General features: G+C 36.6%; 2 long non-coding RNA genes across 2 annotated transcripts; both read left to right on the forward strand.

Annotated features, from left to right (window-relative positions):
- The first annotated feature begins 995 nt into the window (after positions 1–995).
- Positions 996–6765, forward strand: LOC143304600 (uncharacterized). The gene is made up of 2 exons (XR_013061279.1): positions 996–5882; positions 5958–6765. It is a non-coding gene; the product is annotated as an uncharacterized LOC143304600 (long non-coding RNA).
- A 4804-nt stretch (positions 6766–11569) lies between these two features.
- Positions 11570–18631, forward strand: LOC143304595 (uncharacterized). The gene is made up of 2 exons (XR_013061276.1): positions 11570–17748; positions 17824–18631. It is a non-coding gene; the product is annotated as an uncharacterized LOC143304595 (long non-coding RNA).
- The last annotated feature ends 1072 nt before the right edge of the window (positions 18632–19703 follow it).

Raw genomic sequence — 19703 nt, forward strand, 5'->3', positions numbered from 1 at the left:
AACGGGAAGGAAGTTACGGCCATTTATCGTCCGAAAAATCGAAATTTTCGCGATTTGCGAGATATTTCGCTCGTTTCGACGCTTAAATGGTTGTGCGTTGCATTAGCACTGTGAAATGGAGTTCAACGAGCGCTTAAACGTCGAAATATCTCCAACGGGAAGGAAGTTACGGCCATTTATCGTCCAAAAAATCGAAATTTTCGCGATTTGCGAGATATTTCGCTCGTTTCGACGCTTAAATGGTTGTGCATTGCATTAGCACTGTGAAATGGAGTTCAACGAGCGCTTAAACGTCGAAATATCTCCAACGGGAAGGAAGTTACGGCCATTTATCGTCCAAAAAATCGAAATTTTCGCGATTTGCGAGATATTTCACTCGTTTCGACGCTTAAATGGTTGTGCATTGCATTAGCACTGTGAAATGGAGTTCAACGAGCGCTTAAACGTCGAAATATCTCCAACGGGAAGGAAGTTACGGCCATTTATCGTCCAAAAAATCGAAATTTTCGCGATTTGCGAGATGTTTCGCTCGTTTCGACGCTTAAATGGTTGTGCATTGCATTAGCACTGTGAAATGGAGTTCAACGAGCGCTTAAACGTCGAAATATCTCCAACGGGAAGGAAGTTACGGCCATTTATCGTCCAAAAAATCGAAATTTTCGCGATTTGCGAGATGTTTCGCTCGTTTCGACGCATAAATGGTTGTGCATTGCATTAGCACTGTGAAATGGAGTTCAACGAGCGCTTAAACGTCGAAATATCTCCAACGGGAAGGAAGTTACGGCCATTTATCGTCCAAAAAATCGAAATTTTCGCGATTTGCGAGATATTTCGCTCGTTTCGACGCTTAAATGGTTGTGCATTGCATTAGCACTGTGAAATGGAGTTCAACGAGCGCTTAAACGTCGAAATATCTCCAACGGGAAGGAAGTATGATGATTACTTGTTCACAAGGTAACTTTCACTTTCACTCTTTTAATTATTTATTGAATCAACACGTTTTATATTCAAACAATAATTAGAGTACATATAATAATTTTTCCTTTTCTCTTTTAGGTGTTCGATATCTGTATTATTCGACGAACAGCACTACAACATACACTACCGCACTACGTTGCCCACTGAAATCACTTTATTCATTGCTTATTTCGGTTATGCGCTAGTTTTAGCTTGTTTAAGTGCACTGTTCGCGGAATCCCTTTTACTTCAATCTTGACGTTCTGGTTCTGCAAGATTTCTAGCACCTTGTATGGTCCAGTATATTGATCGGAGAATTTTCCTTTACTAGGTTCTTTTAGTAGATATATCGAATCTCCTGTTTTAAAATCTTGAGGGTTAATTCGTCGATCGTTAGTCTTAGTTTGGATTTTATCAAATTTTCTCTTGCCATTCGTTGTACAGTGTTAATTTTATTGAACAGATCTTCGAGATATTCTGCGCATGTTGGTTCCGTGTTCTCTTCGATTGTTACTTCACCAATAGGTTCTCTGGCTAGATGTCCGAAACTAATTTGTGCGGGGAGAATTTCGTTCCTTTCCTTCATTTTAGTTTTTATTTTGCGCCAAGACACAGGTTTACTGACATTGATCCAATTATCCAATTGCTTGCTAATAGCATTTAAGATACAAATTTTTGAGAGTGCCGCAGCCATATTAACCCAAAAATATTTTGTATATAGTATAGTGTGATACCATCCATATTTTCCTGGGGGAATCATAAGATCAGCACTACTTACTATGTTACCTACGTCAAATATTAGATGTAGTAACCAATAAAGTATTTTTAATCCAATTATAATCCAATGGCTAGCATATTTATTCAAGTTTTTATATATATCTTCGACTGGTGATTCCCTGTTTTCTCCCTTTTGATTTCTTTGAGCTCGTTGAACTTGCGTTTCTTCAGCTTGAAAATGTTTAGAATCCTTTTCCTTAGTTACCCTTTTTTCTTCTTCATTTATTTTATTCGCAGCACCTTTATTTTTCTCTACCTTTTCAGGATGAATAGTTTTACTGGAAGTGCTTATTATAATTAAATTATTATTTATTTGTATGGAACGTTTAGGAATATTTTTGGTAGATTTGGAATTATTCTTTGAATTTTTATTACAAACCTTTTTGCTTATAGATTCTGTTTTGGATTTAGGGATAGCTATATTTTTATTTTCTATAGTGTGATCTTCCTTGCAATTTAATGATTTGGCTTTGAGTTCGATAAAGTTTCCTTCTGATGGTTTTATAGAAGTTTTTGAGTGAGATGCACTCGCTATCTCTTTTCCTATTATGGTTGAAACATTCACGAAATTCGTGGAGTCTTGCTTTTGTATCTTTGCCAAGTCGAACGTGGAGAGGCGATTTGCACTTCCCAGCGGGTCCAATATCTCTGTGATGTTAGGCAGTGGATAAGCATTGCCTGTCGTCTCGTCGTTCAATCTCCTAGTTTCTGCTTTGTCTGAAAGTTCTTTGGCACTAACATTATTTATCTTGTTTGGTAACTCAGAAAATTTCTCACTCATGATCCTGTCTATGGCACCGTGCGTCCTTTTATTATTTAACGTGACATTATCCCTTATCACAGCAACGGAATGGTGTTTGCATTGAAAAGTTGATTGGTTGAAATGATCAGCATCTCTCTTTTGATTTAGATCTCTATCGAGGTATTTATTTATGCGTTTTTCTTCCCAAGTTATTGCTCTTGTTTCTTTCCTGACATTTTCTTCTATTCCCGGGTTGTTTAGATGTTTCTGCGACGGCGGTACAAATCTCCAGTCCTGGCGGTTGTTTACAGTATAGATACTATTGTATGGTGGATGAGCGTTGTTTTGGTTATAATTATCCGAAGGTGTCGGACGTTGGTATCGAATTCTATTGTTCACTTGTTTCAATTCTCGTGTTGCTTTCACGGCTTAGCGGTACGCATCGTCCAAGGATTGGTATCCTGCTATCTTTACTCGTAAATACACCTCGTTTGGGAGCCCCTTAACGAAAGCTTCCCTCGTGTCTCGATCTATCCTATCTTGAAATACGGTGCCGTACTCGTACCTTTCCCCGTTCATTATCGCCAGCCTGAGATCTTTGACGCGTTCTATGTAGTCCAAAATATCTTCTCCCGGTCGTTGAAATATTGTAGCTAATTCCCCTTTATATTCGTTAACCGTTTTTCCCGGACCGAACATATCTTTTAATTTATTCCCGAAATCGTTTAAACTTATTACTTCTGTGTCTTCTACGGCGAGAAACGCGTGCCCGCGAAGCTTATTCGTTAATAATTTTACTAACTGAGATTCTTGATGCCTAGGAACCATGTTTCGTGCACGCTCGCATGCTCTTAAAAATCGAAATACCGAGGGTCGATGTCCGTCGAACACTGGTACTGTCTCTATTGCATCTTTTAACTTAATTGATTGGGGATTAACTTCTATCGGTATTGTCGCTTGGGAAATTATCGGCGATGATACGGGTGTCTTGATTTCCTTTTTTATTTTCAGTGAACGCACATCGTCTTGTAATTTATTCATTGTTGTACTCATGTCGCGAAAATTCGCATCCCATGCTTTAAGTTTTTCCGATAACATCAAGATCATGCCTTTGTCCAACGATTCTAATTTAGTCGACATTATTTCTTAGGTATATATTTTATCGATAATCGTGACAACTTTAATCCCTTGTGGAGCGAATCGAACCGTTTAAACCAACTTTAATCCTCCGTGGAGCGTATCCCACCGCTGCCACCAAAAATTTATTACTTTACTCTGTTACGTATCTATTTGTTTAAATCGATCAAATTTAAAGTTAAATTTTACTGAAAAATTTTTTTTTTATAGTTTGAGTTTTGAATTTAATCGGAAGGGAAATAAATTGAAATGATATTATTGTGTATTTAATACTGATTTAGATTTCTAATTAATACGGTAGTTGCTGCCACCAGAAATAGTCTAAGGACTATTTCAAAATATTTTATTTTTATTATTTTCTTTTACGCTTAATGGGTAGCGTTAACTGACGCTTAATGCAACTGGTAAACGAATTCCACTTTTCGGCTAACCTGCTATGCGCAGGGATACTAGCACGGGAGAGGATTAAAGCTGGGTACAATAAATATTTTTCCTCGTTGAACGGATTTTTATTTGAATGTAAAATGGCTTAGGTTATTATATATATATTTTATTAGCTAGATAATATATATTTTAGCGTTGCTGGATTGGATAGGAATGTGAGATTTTTCGTTGTTTTATATAAATTTATTTTTACGTTTGACTTCTTCTCTTTTAATTTCGCTGTAGTAGTTTGCCGTTAGGACCGAAACTCAATTCATTTACTACGATGGATTCTGTCACCACGATTTTCTTGCCTTTTGAGTTTAATAATCGGGGATGATTCTAACGATCCTCTCTGTGTGGGACTCGTGTGATTTCGCAAGCCTTGCCCAAAGACGGGTAATATTTTACCAACAGTGGGAGGAGGAATGCGGAGATCGATGGGTGTTTTCGATAAGCGAAAACACCGTTTGCACAAGCCAACACAGCGAACGATCCTTTGGTTAAATTCTCGAAGGGAAATTGTTCTGTTATATCTCTCTTACAATCGCATGCAATGATGGCAAGAATATCAGTTAATAGCAACGCCGGTATTGTTCTTAATTTTCGATTGACCCCGACGATGTATTTAATAGTCCTTCCTGTGCGGGACTTATGTGATTTCGCAAGCCTTGCCCAAAGGCGGATAATATTTTACCAACAATGGGAGGAGGAATGCGAAGATCAGTGGATGTTTCAGTAGTTGAAAACACCGTTCGCACAAGCCGACACAGCGGACAACTCTTTTGTTAAAAGTTTAAACAATGATTCTATCTTCAAAACCGTTCGCGAAAATAAAACGAAATCGATGATAGGAAGTTCTAATTCAATTCTCGAGGGCAACGAGATTACCAGAGAAGAAGGAAATTTTCAAAATTAATTTTCTTACCTTGAGGAGTAGGTGCTGTCTGGTGCCATTGCCTCAGCCGCTCCGGTGGTCGTCGAAGTTTTGTTGAGTTTATTATTTGAACTCGAATATAGTTTACTATCAACTCTTACTTTATTTATCTATTTTAATACAGACTGAGCAATTCACTTAGCTGGATTAATACCGCAATTACAATGCGCGTTTGTGTTTAAACGATGAAATGAGGACTTCAAAGATAAAATTTTCTTTTTACTTAGTCGCGACTCTCTTTTCTTGACCGAAAAAATTAAGACCCCGAAACGCAAAATACTATACAAAATTTCTAAACGCAGTGACGAGCGCAATAACGAACGTAGTAATAAATTAATAATGGGCCGTAATAACAAACGATCACAAGAATTATGAACAAACTAATGAGCGAAGAATAATGAGCCGTAAGGAATGAACACTATAAAAAATGAACGAACGCAAATTATAAGAAGAATGGACACTATAATAATGAACAAAGAATAATGAACCGTAATAAGAATGTTCACCAGAATAATAATGAGCGCTGCGCTATGTTGCTACGCTTATTTATAATGCCATCCCCCACGGGGTGGTGGTCCACTGGGGGTACGCTTCCGTGGGAATCGGGATGTTGCAGTTTGGGCTTCTTGGAATCGTACGTGACAAAATGCAAATTCCATATTTCGACTTAGTATTTATCAGTCCTGTGTTCCGCTGAGCTAGCGTCTAGGAGATTTGAAGCATTCCACGCTGATCTAATCCTTTCCACGAGAAACTTCCACGTGCTGTACCGTGGGAATTACCGGTGTTCTTCGGCGCGTGGAAGGGCTGATGGCTGCAGCATCATTATCATTTCAATGTTTACTGGGTAAACACGCGCAGCTCCGCTGCTCTCCCATAACAAGGACCTCCTCCTTCGAGTTGTTTTGCGTAAGTTTGGATGTTTGCATATTAAGGTTGTTTTTGTGATTTTGATTGTTTTTTCCTTTTTTGCTATTTCCCTAGGCTTCGGTGATCGACGTTCGAACAATGTTTGCGGAGTCGTTTCCATCAGAGGTTCCTTTCCAGACTTCCCTGATACGTATTTAGTCTTGTTCTTAGTCCGCTTGATTCGTCCTGTTTCGTTTTATTTAAAATATACCGTGTTGTTCTCAGCCCAAGCGAAAGAGGGATTCCGAAGAACCCATGGGCGACTCGGGAGGACCAATCAAACGCATGCGGCCCTGTGATAAACCACGAGTATCAGAGTGGTTGGAGGAACTATTCAACATTGGTGCCGAGGCCGTGTCGAAATTGGGCTTTGACGATTTGGTTACTTTCGACGAGAATTTCTTCGATGCAGAGACCGTCGTATTGGAGAGGGAACCCCCTCTGGTTGAAATCGTTGATACCGATCGTTGCGTGAAAGTTCGTTTTGCGAATGAAATTCCCGAAGAGGTTTTGGAGGCACATCTTCGTCACCACGCTTCTGGGAGAAAGGGAATTTCCCCTGTTGTGCGCTATTGGTGTATGCGTGAGTTCAGCGAACTTTATCCCGGAGCTCCTTGCTTCGATTTTGATTTAGTGTAGCTGCTTCAATTTCGTTGGTTCGCTGTTTGATGTTCCTTATTATTATTAATTTTTTGATGTATTTTGTTTTGTGTTCAATATATATATATATATATATTTTGAATGTGATAGTGTTAGGTTATCTATTTTACGTTTGTTATTTTTTTCAATTTTATATTTCCCCCCTTTTAATTAATTATATATATATATTTTTTTTTTACATTTGTAGTTGCGCATAGAATTTATTAAAGAAAAGTGTTAACAATGTGTTTTCATGATTTGTTTCTCGCGCCTGACTTCCATTAATCCCTAATATTCCTGTCGCCATGACGCGTGTAAATCCAACATGGCTGCTCATAGATGTCATCAGTAAAGTTTTTAGTGACGGGTCTTTAGTTTTGTTTGATATCGAAGTAATTTTTCGTCTGTCGCTCGTTTTTCCTTATTCTACCGCAATTGGAACATTTATTTATTAATATTGTTTTAAAGTGACAATAGTATAATATGTATATATATATATATATATGTTTATGTTGTGTGTCACTTCAATATGGCTAATGTTTTGTAATTCTTCGATTGCGTTATTTATTGTTTTGAGTAGTTTATTTTATAGAGTATTCGATAATATAAAACATATGCACTCACACATACATACATATATATATATATATATATATATACGTATTTATATGTATATTTCTCTCGTTCATGTAGTGTTCGTACGAAATGAAATGTTAATTATTTATTTTATATTAATTTCATTTAATAAGATAGAACACGCACCCGCACACGTATATATGTATATATTTCTGGCAAAGTGATTTTCATTTAGATTCTTTTGTGATATAGTGTTGTGTATTTGAGGTTATGTGTCAATCATTTGATTTCATATATACATATATATTTTGTATTGTGACAACATAGTATTGAAGGTTTTGTTTCTAGATTATTGTGCGTTTAATGTGTGTTTACATATTTGTGCTTGATGACAGAATTTCTGTAAGCAATTCCTCAAGTCGTTGCGGTGTTAATTATTTTGAGCGTTTGGCCTGTCGACAGGTTGTCGCTTGGTCCCAAGTGTTGCGTTGTGTGTTCTATTTTTTTTGTAGATTATTAATAGTGGTTTTAGTTTAGAAAATAGATTATTTATATGTTTATATAGAGACATGCATGTTTCATAATGTAGTTCTTATTTTATAATGCTTTACCGGCATGTAGGCTAGTTTTAAATATGTATTTCAGATTGTAGAATGCACATAGATTAGTAGTAGTTTAGAATATAGATTTTTATATGTTTATATAGAGACATGCATGTTTCGTAGCGTAGTTCTTATTTTATAACTCTTTACCGGAACATAGGCTAGTTTTAAGTATGTTTCTGTTTAATAGAATGCGCACACATATATATATGTTTCTGACAATGTAACTTTTATTTCTTTAATAATACAATATTGTATGTTTTATGTATTCGTTAGACTATTAGTTTTTAACTTCGTATATACTTATATTTCATAAATTGATAATATTGTATTTGTTGCATAGTATTATAAGCACTAACACTAATATTTACTAGTTTATTACATATCTAGCATATATGTTTATACTTATATGTAACTCTCCAAGTTGATTGATTAAAATATATTTATATATACATGTATTTCTGGCGCTTCAATTATTTCCCTTTTTGTAGTTATTCTTATTTCCTGGTTTATTTGTTTGGTTCGTAACTCGTTCAATCCGTTAGCTGGTTTTATTTATTTTATTTTATACTGGTTGGATTTATTAGTCGCCCTCGCTTTGTTAATCCTTCCTTTAGTTTCGTAGCGCCGTGTGTTCGTTTGTGCATTCAAATCTTTATTCGCGCGTTTTGTATAGAATAGTTTTCTTGTTCTTGTTACGGCGCGTGCGGAGCGCGGGACGTGACACCCCCGCCCTTGGAGTTCAAATTTCCAAAGGAAATTTGACTGATGGTGTCTCTGAGTTCGCTCAAGGCGGACGTAGATGGCGTTGGTTGTTAAGTGACTACCGGTGTTATCGATATCCCTCGAGGTTGTGCTGTTTGATCATCGATATTTCGTTTTCTTTTGAGGTATAGTAGCAGGTGGGTAACTGAGCCGCATATTGCTCCTAATAGGGCGATTCCACATCCGTAAGTTTCACGTAACTGGTATCCGTGTATGGCTATATCTATTATCGTCTTGATTAGTTTAAATATTACAAGTATTCCAAATATTGCTGCACTGACAGTTCCAAATTCCATAAAACCAATCCATAAGCTTGATACGGTATTTTTTGCTATTGTCGTTAATGTGTTTTCGTCCATCATTCCCAGGATGTTTACTGTTCCAGGGACGATTGTTTTTCCTGTTGCTCCTCTGGCCAATGTGTTCAAAACTGCAGATTTTTCTGCCGGGAACATGACGTGGTCCCGTAGTGCATCGAGGTCTTTTTGGGTATATATTCCGCTCGTGGCCAACGACGATGGTGCTGAATATTGCCACGTTTGGCGTACGTCCGGGCGGAGTTCCTGTGGTGCAATTGTTTCCATGGGTTTTGGTACGAATTTGTGCCAGAGTCCGTCGATATTGTATAGCGTAGGTAGTACCGCGCTACATTCTCTGTGGTTTCCGTGTTGCGTTAGGATGTGTGTTTTTGGCGTTAAAAATGCGGTGCGATTCCCTTGCCAAACGGGTAGCTCCGAGTAGCATTCTGTTGTATGTCGTACTTTTACTTGTACCGGAATGCATTTGACTATGTGGACTGCTTCTCCTGCGATCAGGGCCATGTGTCCTGGGGTTTTGGATATGGTATATGCAAATTCATCGGGCAGTAAGATCGCTAAGCTTAAAGCATTTTCTATTAGTTTCTTCTGCGTGGTACATCTTTGTGTCAGTACATCATGGTACAATGTTGTCATTTGTCGTTTAATATGTTTCTCTACGTAAATGAATTTTGAGTTGACGTATGCGAATATGTCCAAGTTTTCGACTGCTGTCTTGCTTTTGGAGATAAACGTATTTCCTCTTGTTGTTTCAACTATTTGGGGTGTTCGGTGGATAGTAGGGTATATCCACACAGTGGCTGTTCTCCGGTTTTAGTCAGTGCAAATGTTACTTCTTGCGTTGTTAGTGCGTAAACTGGTTGTGCTGATTCTCTGTTGGTTTTTATTTCCTGGATCTTTGTAGCAATTCCTTCATATAGCACATCGTACTGATCAAATTTGCATGGTGAGGGTGGTTGTGGTTGCCAATAAGTGTATCCGTCTTCAGCGTCTAGACAGTTTCCTTCGCTAAAGGTACATACTGTTCCTGATTTCAGTAGAATTTTGTTCGCCTCGATCCGTACTGGCACAACTGCTGATTTTAAACTTATCCTTACTGTTGCTTGTACGACAACCTTTTCCCAGCTCCCGTATGGGTCTACATACTGTGTTCCCTGGCAGCTGCCGTCGTCTGTTAGCTTGCCGGCTAGGACAAGCGACCTTGTTTCTGTTGCATTATCTTTTAGGCCAACTATAAGGTTTTGTGGTCCGAGTGAAAATGTGCCGTCTTGGTGCATCCTTGCACATTGTTGGTCGGTTGTTTCATGGAGGTATTCGGCGAATCCGTTATGCACTGCCGACGTGTGAAAGTGCATGCCACAGTAATATACAATTCGAGTTATTTGCACCTTGCATTGCCTTACGTTGGTAAATTCAAATTCTGAGAGTTGAAGTAGTTGTATATAAATATCTTGGGTTTCAGTCATTGTAGGCTGTATGCTGCAGTCCCCGATGGAGTTTAGAGAGATAGTGGTAACGTTGAGGTGGTTGCCATTGCAGTCATATCCTACCAGGCCGTATGCTATTTTGATGAGGGTAAGTACGATGACCAGGCGATTCATCTTCCTATTAACAATTTATTAAATTGTTTCTTACTCTCGAGTTTATTAGAAATAAGAATAATCTTTTATTATTATTAATATATATAAAAAAAAATTTATATTTATATGTTTTTTTTTTTTTTTTTTGTTAAAACTTATTATCGGTGAAAATAAATACCATGAATGCTACCTGGGTTATAATTATATACGTATATGCATACGTATTGCTAAGTAATATAGATGAGATTTGTTTTATCGTTATAAATATATAAGTATATATTATCTATAGGAATAGATATTACAATTATAGCTTGTCTTTGAATATATATATATGTGCGTGTAATGGTAAATATGACGACTTATTTTACGAGTCACTCGGATTATCAATGGAAGTGAGTGTCATAGATATCGCCTACTTTACAACATGCGTGCATATATATATTGGTAAACATAAGTGAAAATTATATGCATAATTATAAATGTCGTTTGTTTACAGGTGGATAGCATCAGTATTTGGTCTTGTGCGTAGCATACAAGTACTTTATAGTTCTACGGCGCGGATTGCTATTCCTTGAACTAAAAAGTTTCTTTCAAGGTGAGTTAGATTAGTGTAAACGATCATGCATTGGAGGCATGATATAGCGGGTTGTAGGTCCGCTAGGTTTATATCACACATACGACAGTATGATATTCGTGTTCTTGCGGATACTCCGCATATGAAATGAGTGGGTGGGTCGTCACATAGGTCCTGGTGGTCTGGATCTAAGTTATCGAAACAGTCTTGACAAAGATGACCGTTATCTAAATGGTAGACAGAACGTATCAACCGAACACAGAGGCAAGACTGAACATCCTCCGTCGCTTCCAGATCGAATGCGGGTACGGGCCCGTCTGAGTCCTCTATGTTAGGGTCGATGAACTCGCCACCTGTTCTGGACATACATACGAAAACAGTTAATATATATATTTTATAATTTTTTATAAGTTTTGTTCGGACCTATCCCTTTGTACAAATACTGTATCCCTGTATGTGGTATAATATATAATATGTTATGGTTATGTTAGTTGTTGTTTATTATATATATTTTCCTTATCTCTCTCTTTTTTTTCTTTTTTTTTTTATTATTTTTTTTTTGTGTTCAGTACCTAGCATTGCTATTATAATGCTGTATTACATTGTATTAGCTATTATTTGTGTTGGGGTGCGTGCGACGAATTTTCAACATGGTCGCTTGCGTGTATCGTTTGTTTAATGTCAACAGTAGCGTGTTGTTGAAATAGTTAATTTGTTAATCATTATAGTTTATTTTGTAGTGTTTCTGTAATATTGTTTGTGTTTCATGATATTGTGTGTGTCAATACCGTGTGCTACCTTAATGCGATAGCATAGATTGTGTTGTTTTCGAATTTCGATAGTCATTGTTTTGATTATACGTGACTCGCATTTATATAAATCTTGTTTAATTTAGTTAATGTTTTTTTTTCTTTTTTTTTGTGTATTGTGTTACCAGATATTTTGTGTAACGTAACTTTATTCCTTTGCACCGAGTTCAGTCATGTTGTTAATATTTAGTTAGTCTATCTTGATTAATTTCTAACTTATTCCTGTGTTTATTAACCTTTCTTATTTTCCCTATTAATTTATTATTGCATGTACTTGCTATTTGCTATTATTTTGTGTATGATATGAGTTAGTTCCCTTATTAGTGATTAAAACCTACTTGTTAGATTAACATTGTCTGTAATTCTTCAGATTCTACTCTTCCGATGCTGCATCACTTACCTAGATCATTCCCACAACATCACCTGATTCTTCGATATGCCTTGGATACTTACTACGGTTGTCTTCAATCGTCTTATATCTGTGGCCATAAAGGTACTGTTTAGTTTATTTAGTTTAATATGTGTATAATGCATTGTGTGTGCGACCGCTATTGTGTATTACAAAATCCACTCCTACATGTTAGATATAATAATATAACAATACTACGTAGATTAATACATAATAAGATATCCTTTTACTTTCAATTAATCTATCTTAATTATTTTCTAACCACTTTCTACACTTATCAGCTATTTTATTTCTTCTTGTTAATCTGCGACATTCATGCATGTACACTTCCTTGTATGGTGATTAATTGTTCACGAGGTAAGTTGCACTTCCACTGTTTTAGTTATTCGTTGAACTAACACGTTTTACATTCAAACAGTAATCGGATCATTTGTAATAAACTTCTTTTTCTTTTCAGGTTTCCGCCATCTGTGTTGTTCGACGAACAGTGCCATGCTTCCATAGTATTGTTATAACATTTAGTACTGTTGTATTTTGCATTAAGGCAGTTGAAGTTAATTTGTTCATTTATTTTTCAGCTGGCTGTTGTACATGGTGTTTCGCAAACCGAGATCCATAACCTATTTTGCACGTAAACCTTCTCGTATGATGATTACTTGTTCACAAGGTAACTTTCACTTTCACTCTTTTAATTATTTATTGAATCAACACGTTTTATATTCAAACAATAATTAGAGTACATATAATAATTTTTCCTTTTCTCTTTTAGGTGTTCGATATCTGTATTATTCGACGAACAGCACTACAACATACACTACCGCACTACGTTGCCCACTGAAATCACTTTATTCATTGCTTATTTCGGTTATGCGCTAGTTTTAGCTTGTTTAAGTGCACTGTTCGCGGAATCCCTTTTACTTCAATCTTGACGTTCTGGTTCTGCAAGATTTCTAGCACCTTGTATGGTCCAGTATATTGATCGGAGAATTTTCCTTTACTAGGTTCTTTTAGTAGATATATCGAATCTCCTGTTTTAAAATCTTGAGGGTTAATTCGTCGATCGTTAGTCTTAGTTTGGATTTTATCAAATTTTCTCTTGCCATTCGTTGTACAGTGTTAATTTTATTGAACAGATCTTCGAGATATTCTGCGCATGTTGGTTCCGTGTTCTCTTCGATTGTTACTTCACCAATAGGTTCTCTGGCTAGATGTCCGAAACTAATTTGTGCGGGGAGAATTTCGTTCCTTTCCTTCATTTTAGTTTTTATTTTGCGCCAAGACACAGGTTTACTGACATTGATCCAATTATCCAATTGCTTGCTAATAGCATTTAAGATACAAATTTTTGAGAGTGCCGCAGCCATATTAACCCAAAAATATTTTGTATATAGTATAGTGTGATACCATCCATATTTTCCTGGGGGAATCATAAGATCAGCACTACTTACTATGTTACCTACGTCAAATATTAGATGTAGTAACCAATAAAGTATTTTTAATCCAATTATAATCCAATGGCTAGCATATTTATTCAAGTTTTTATATATATCTTCGACTGGTGATTCCCTGTTTTCTCCCTTTTGATTTCTTTGAGCTCGTTGAACTTGCGTTTCTTCAGCTTGAAAATGTTTAGAATCCTTTTCCTTAGTTACCCTTTTTTCTTCTTCATTTATTTTATTCGCAGCACCTTTATTTTTCTCTACCTTTTCAGGATGAATAGTTTTACTGGAAGTGCTTATTATAATTAAATTATTATTTATTTGTATGGAACGTTTAGGAATATTTTTGGTAGATTTGGAATTATTCTTTGAATTTTTATTACAAACCTTTTTGCTTATAGATTCTGTTTTGGATTTAGGGATAGCTATATTTTTATTTTCTATAGTGTGATCTTCCTTGCAATTTAATGATTTGGCTTTGAGTTCGATAAAGTTTCCTTCTGATGGTTTTATAGAAGTTTTTGAGTGAGATGCACTCGCTATCTCTTTTCCTATTATGGTTGAAACATTCACGAAATTCGTGGAGTCTTGCTTTTGTATCTTTGCCAAGTCGAACGTGGAGAGGCGATTTGCACTTCCCAGCGGGTCCAATATCTCTGTGATGTTAGGCAGTGGATAAGCATTGCCTGTCGTCTCGTCGTTCAATCTCCTAGTTTCTGCTTTGTCTGAAAGTTCTTTGGCACTAACATTATTTATCTTGTTTGGTAACTCAGAAAATTTCTCACTCATGATCCTGTCTATGGCACCGTGCGTCCTTTTATTATTTAACGTGACATTATCCCTTATCACAGCAACGGAATGGTGTTTGCATTGAAAAGTTGATTGGTTGAAATGATCAGCATCTCTCTTTTGATTTAGATCTCTATCGAGGTATTTATTTATGCGTTTTTCTTCCCAAGTTATTGCTCTTGTTTCTTTCCTGACATTTTCTTCTATTCCCGGGTTGTTTAGATGTTTCTGCGACGGCGGTACAAATCTCCAGTCCTGGCGGTTGTTTACAGTATAGATACTATTGTATGGTGGATGAGCGTTGTTTTGGTTATAATTATCCGAAGGTGTCGGACGTTGGTATCGAATTCTATTGTTCACTTGTTTCAATTCTCGTGTTGCTTTCACGGCTTAGCGGTACGCATCGTCCAAGGATTGGTATCCTGCTATCTTTACTCGTAAATACACCTCGTTTGGGAGCCCCTTAACGAAAGCTTCCCTCGTGTCTCGATCTATCCTATCTTGAAATACGGTGCCGTACTCGTACCTTTCCCCGTTCATTATCGCCAGCCTGAGATCTTTGACGCGTTCTATGTAGTCCAAAATATCTTCTCCCGGTCGTTGAAATATTGTAGCTAATTCCCCTTTATATTCGTTAACCGTTTTTCCCGGACCGAACATATCTTTTAATTTATTCCCGAAATCGTTTAAACTTATTACTTCTGTGTCTTCTACGGCGAGAAACGCGTGCCCGCGAAGCTTATTCGTTAATAATTTTACTAACTGAGATTCTTGATGCCTAGGAACCATGTTTCGTGCACGCTCGCATGCTCTTAAAAATCGAAATACCGAGGGTCGATGTCCGTCGAACACTGGTACTGTCTCTATTGCATCTTTTAACTTAATTGATTGGGGATTAACTTCTATCGGTATTGTCGCTTGGGAAATTATCGGCGATGATACGGGTGTCTTGATTTCCTTTTTTATTTTCAGTGAACGCACATCGTCTTGTAATTTATTCATTGTTGTACTCATGTCGCGAAAATTCGCATCCCATGCTTTAAGTTTTTCCGATAACATCAAGATCATGCCTTTGTCCAACGATTCTAATTTAGTCGACATTATTTCTTAGGTATATATTTTATCGATAATCGTGACAACTTTAATCCCTTGTGGAGCGAATCGAACCGTTTAAACCAACTTTAATCCTCCGTGGAGCGTATCCCACCGCTGCCACCAAAAATTTATTACTTTACTCTGTTACGTATCTATTTGTTTAAATCGATCAAATTTAAAGTTAAATTTTACTGAAAAATTTTTTTTTTATAGTTTGAGTTTTGAATTTAATCGGAAGGGAAATAAATTGAAATGATATTATTGTGTATTTAATACTGATTTAGATTTCTAATTAATACGGTAGTTGCTGCCACCAGAAATAGTCTAAGGACTATTTCAAAATATTTTATTTTTATTATTTTCTTTTACGCTTAATGGGTAGCGTTAACTGACGCTTAATGCAACTGGTAAACGAATTCCACTTTTCGGCTAACCTGCTATGCGCAGGGATACTAGCACGGGAGAGGATTAAAGCTGGGTACAATAAATATTTTTCCTCGTTGAACGGATTTTTATTTGAATGTAAAATGGCTTAGGTTATTATATATATATTTTATTAGCTAGATAATATATATTTTAGCGTTGCTGGATTGGATAGGAATGTGAGATTTTTCGTTGTTTTATATAAATTTATTTTTACGTTTGACTTCTTCTCTTTTAATTTCGCTGTAGTAGTTTGCCGTTAGGACCGAAACTCAATTCATTTACTACGATGGATTCTGTCACCACGATTTTCTTGCCTTTTGAGTTTAATAATCGGGGATGATTCTAACGATCCTCTCTGTGTGGGACTCGTGTGATTTCGCAAGCCTTGCCCAAAGACGGGTAATATTTTACCAACAGTGGGAGGAGGAATGCGGAGATCGATGGGTGTTTTCGATAAGCGAAAACACCGTTTGCACAAGCCAACACAGCGAACGATCCTTTGGTTAAATTCTCGAAGGGAAATTGTTCTGTTATATCTCTCTTACAATCGCATGCAATGATGGCAAGAATATCAGTTAATAGCAACGCCGGTATTGTTCTTAATTTTCGATTGACCCCGACGATGTATTTAATAGTCCTTCCTGTGCGGGACTTATGTGATTTCGCAAGCCTTGCCCAAAGGCGGATAATATTTTACCAACAATGGGAGGAGGAATGCGAAGATCAGTGGATGTTTCAGTAGTTGAAAACACCGTTCGCACAAGCCGACACAGCGGACAACTCTTTTGTTAAAAGTTTAAACAATGATTCTATCTTCAAAACCGTTCGCGAAAATAAAACGAAATCGATGATAGGAAGTTCTAATTCAATTCTCGAGGGCAACGAGATTACCAGAGAAGAAGGAAATTTTCAAAATTAATTTTCTTACCTTGAGGAGTAGGTGCTGTCTGGTGCCATTGCCTCAGCCGCTCCGGTGGTCGTCGAAGTTTTGTTGAGTTTATTATTTGAACTCGAATATAGTTTACTATCAACTCTTACTTTATTTATCTATTTTAATACAGACTGAGCAATTCACTTAGCTGGATTAATACCGCAATTACAATGCGCGTTTGTGTTTAAACGATGAAATGAGGACTTCAAAGATAAAATTTTCTTTTTACTTAGTCGCGACTCTCTTTTCTTGACCGAAAAAATTAAGACCCCGAAACGCAAAATACTATACAAAATTTCTAAACGCAGTGACGAGCGCAATAACGAACGTAGTAATAAATTAATAATGGGCCGTAATAACAAACGATCACAAGAATTATGAACAAACTAATGAGCGAAGAATAATGAGCCGTAAGGAATGAACACTATAAAAAATGAACGAACGCAAATTATAAGAAGAATGGACACTATAATAATGAACAAAGAATAATGAACCGTAATAAGAATGTTCACCAGAATAATAATGAGCGCTGCGCTATGTTGCTACGCTTATTTATAATGCCATCCCCCACGGGGTGGTGGTCCACTGGGGGTACGCTTCCGTGGGAATCGGGATGTTGCAGTTTGGGCTTCTTGGAATCGTACGTGACAAAATGCAAATTCCATATTTCGACTTAGTATTTATCAGTCCTGTGTTCCGCTGAGCTAGCGTCTAGGAGATTTGAAGCATTCCACGCTGATCTAATCCTTTCCACGAGAAACTTCCACGTGCTGTACCGTGGGAATTACCGGTGTTCTTCGGCGCGTGGAAGGGCTGATGGCTGCAGCATCATTATCATTTCAATGTTTACTGGGTAAACACGCGCAGCTCCGCTGCTCTCCCATAACAAGGACCTCCTCCTTCGAGTTGTTTTGCGTAAGTTTGGATGTTTGCATATTAAGGTTGTTTTTGTGATTTTGATTGTTTTTTCCTTTTTTGCTATTTCCCTAGGCTTCGGTGATCGACGTTCGAACAATGTTTGCGGAGTCGTTTCCATCAGAGGTTCCTTTCCAGACTTCCCTGATACGTATTTAGTCTTGTTCTTAGTCCGCTTGATTCGTCCTGTTTCGTTTTATTTAAAATATACCGTGTTGTTCTCAGCCCAAGCGAAAGAGGGATTCCGAAGAACCCATGGGCGACTCGGGAGGACCAATCAAACGCATGCGGCCCTGTGATAAACCACGAGTATCAGAGTGGTTGGAGGAACTATTCAACATTGGTGCCGAGGCCGTGTCGAAATTGGGCTTTGACGATTTGGTTACTTTCGACGAGAATTTCTTCGATGCAGAGACCGTCGTATTGGAGAGGGAACCCCCTCTGGTTGAAATCGTTGATACCGATCGTTGCGTGAAAGTTCGTTTTGCGAATGAAATTCCCGAAGAGGTTTTGGAGGCACATCTTCGTCACCACGCTTCTGGGAGAAAGGGAATTTCCCCTGTTGTGCGCTATTGGTGTATGCGTGAGTTCAGCGAACTTTATCCCGGAGCTCCTTGCTTCGATTTTGATTTAGTGTAGCTGCTTCAATTTCGTTGGTTCGCTGTTTGATGTTCCTTATTATTATTAATTTTTTGATGTATTTTGTTTTGTGTTCAATATATATATATATATATATTTTGAATGTGATAGTGTTAGGTTATCTATTTTACGTTTGTTATTTTTTTCAATTTTATATTTCCCCCCTTTTAATTAATTATATATATATATTTTTTTTTTACATTTGTAGTTGCGCATAGAATTTATTAAAGAAAAGTGTTAACAATGTGTTTTCATGATTTGTTTCTCGCGCCTGACTTCCATTAATCCCTAATATTCCTGTCGCCATGACGCGTGTAAATCCAACATGGCTGCTCATAGATGTCATCAGTAAAGTTTTTAGTGACGGGTCTTTAGTTTTGTTTGATATCGAAGTAATTTTTCGTCTGTCGCTCGTTTTTCCTTATTCTACCGCAATTGGAACATTTATTTATTAATATTGTTTTAAAGTGACAATAGTATAATATGTATATATATATATATATATGTTTATGTTGTGTGTCACTTCAATATGGCTAATGTTTTGTAATTCTTCGATTGCGTTATTTATTGTTTTGAGTAGTTTATTTTATAGAGTATTCGATAATATAAAACATATGCACTCACACATACATACATATATATATATATATATATATATATACGTATTTATATGTATATTTCTCTCGTTCATGTAGTGTTCGTACGAAATGAAATGTTAATTATTTATTTTATATTAATTTCATTTAATAAGATAGAACACGCACCCGCACACGTATATATGTATATATTTCTGGCAAAGTGATTTTCATTTAGATTCTTTTGTGATATAGTGTTGTGTATTTGAGGTTATGTGTCAATCATTTGATTTCATATATACATATATATTTTGTATTGTGACAACATAGTATTGAAGGTTTTGTTTCTAGATTATTGTGCGTTTAATGTGTGTTTACATATTTGTGCTTGATGACAGAATTTCTGTAAGCAATTCCTCAAGTCGTTGCGGTGTTAATTATTTTGAGCGTTTGGCCTGTCGACAGGTTGTCGCTTGGTCCCAAGTGTTGCGTTGTGTGTTCTATTTTTTTTGTAGATTATTAATAGTGGTTTTAGTTTAGAAAATAGATTATTTATATGTTTATATAGAGACATGCATGTTTCATAATGTAGTTCTTATTTTATAATGCTTTACCGGCATGTAGGCTAGTTTTAAATATGTATTTCAGATTGTAGAATGCACATAGATTAGTAGTAGTTTAGAATATAGATTTTTATATGTTTATATAGAGACATGCATGTTTCGTAGCGTAGTTCTTATT

This window comes from Bombus vancouverensis, unplaced genomic scaffold (assembly GCF_051014615.1).
Source record: "Bombus vancouverensis nearcticus unplaced genomic scaffold, iyBomVanc1_principal scaffold0042, whole genome shotgun sequence".
In the NCBI taxonomy this organism is placed as follows: Eukaryota; Metazoa; Arthropoda; class Insecta; order Hymenoptera; family Apidae; genus Bombus; species Bombus vancouverensis.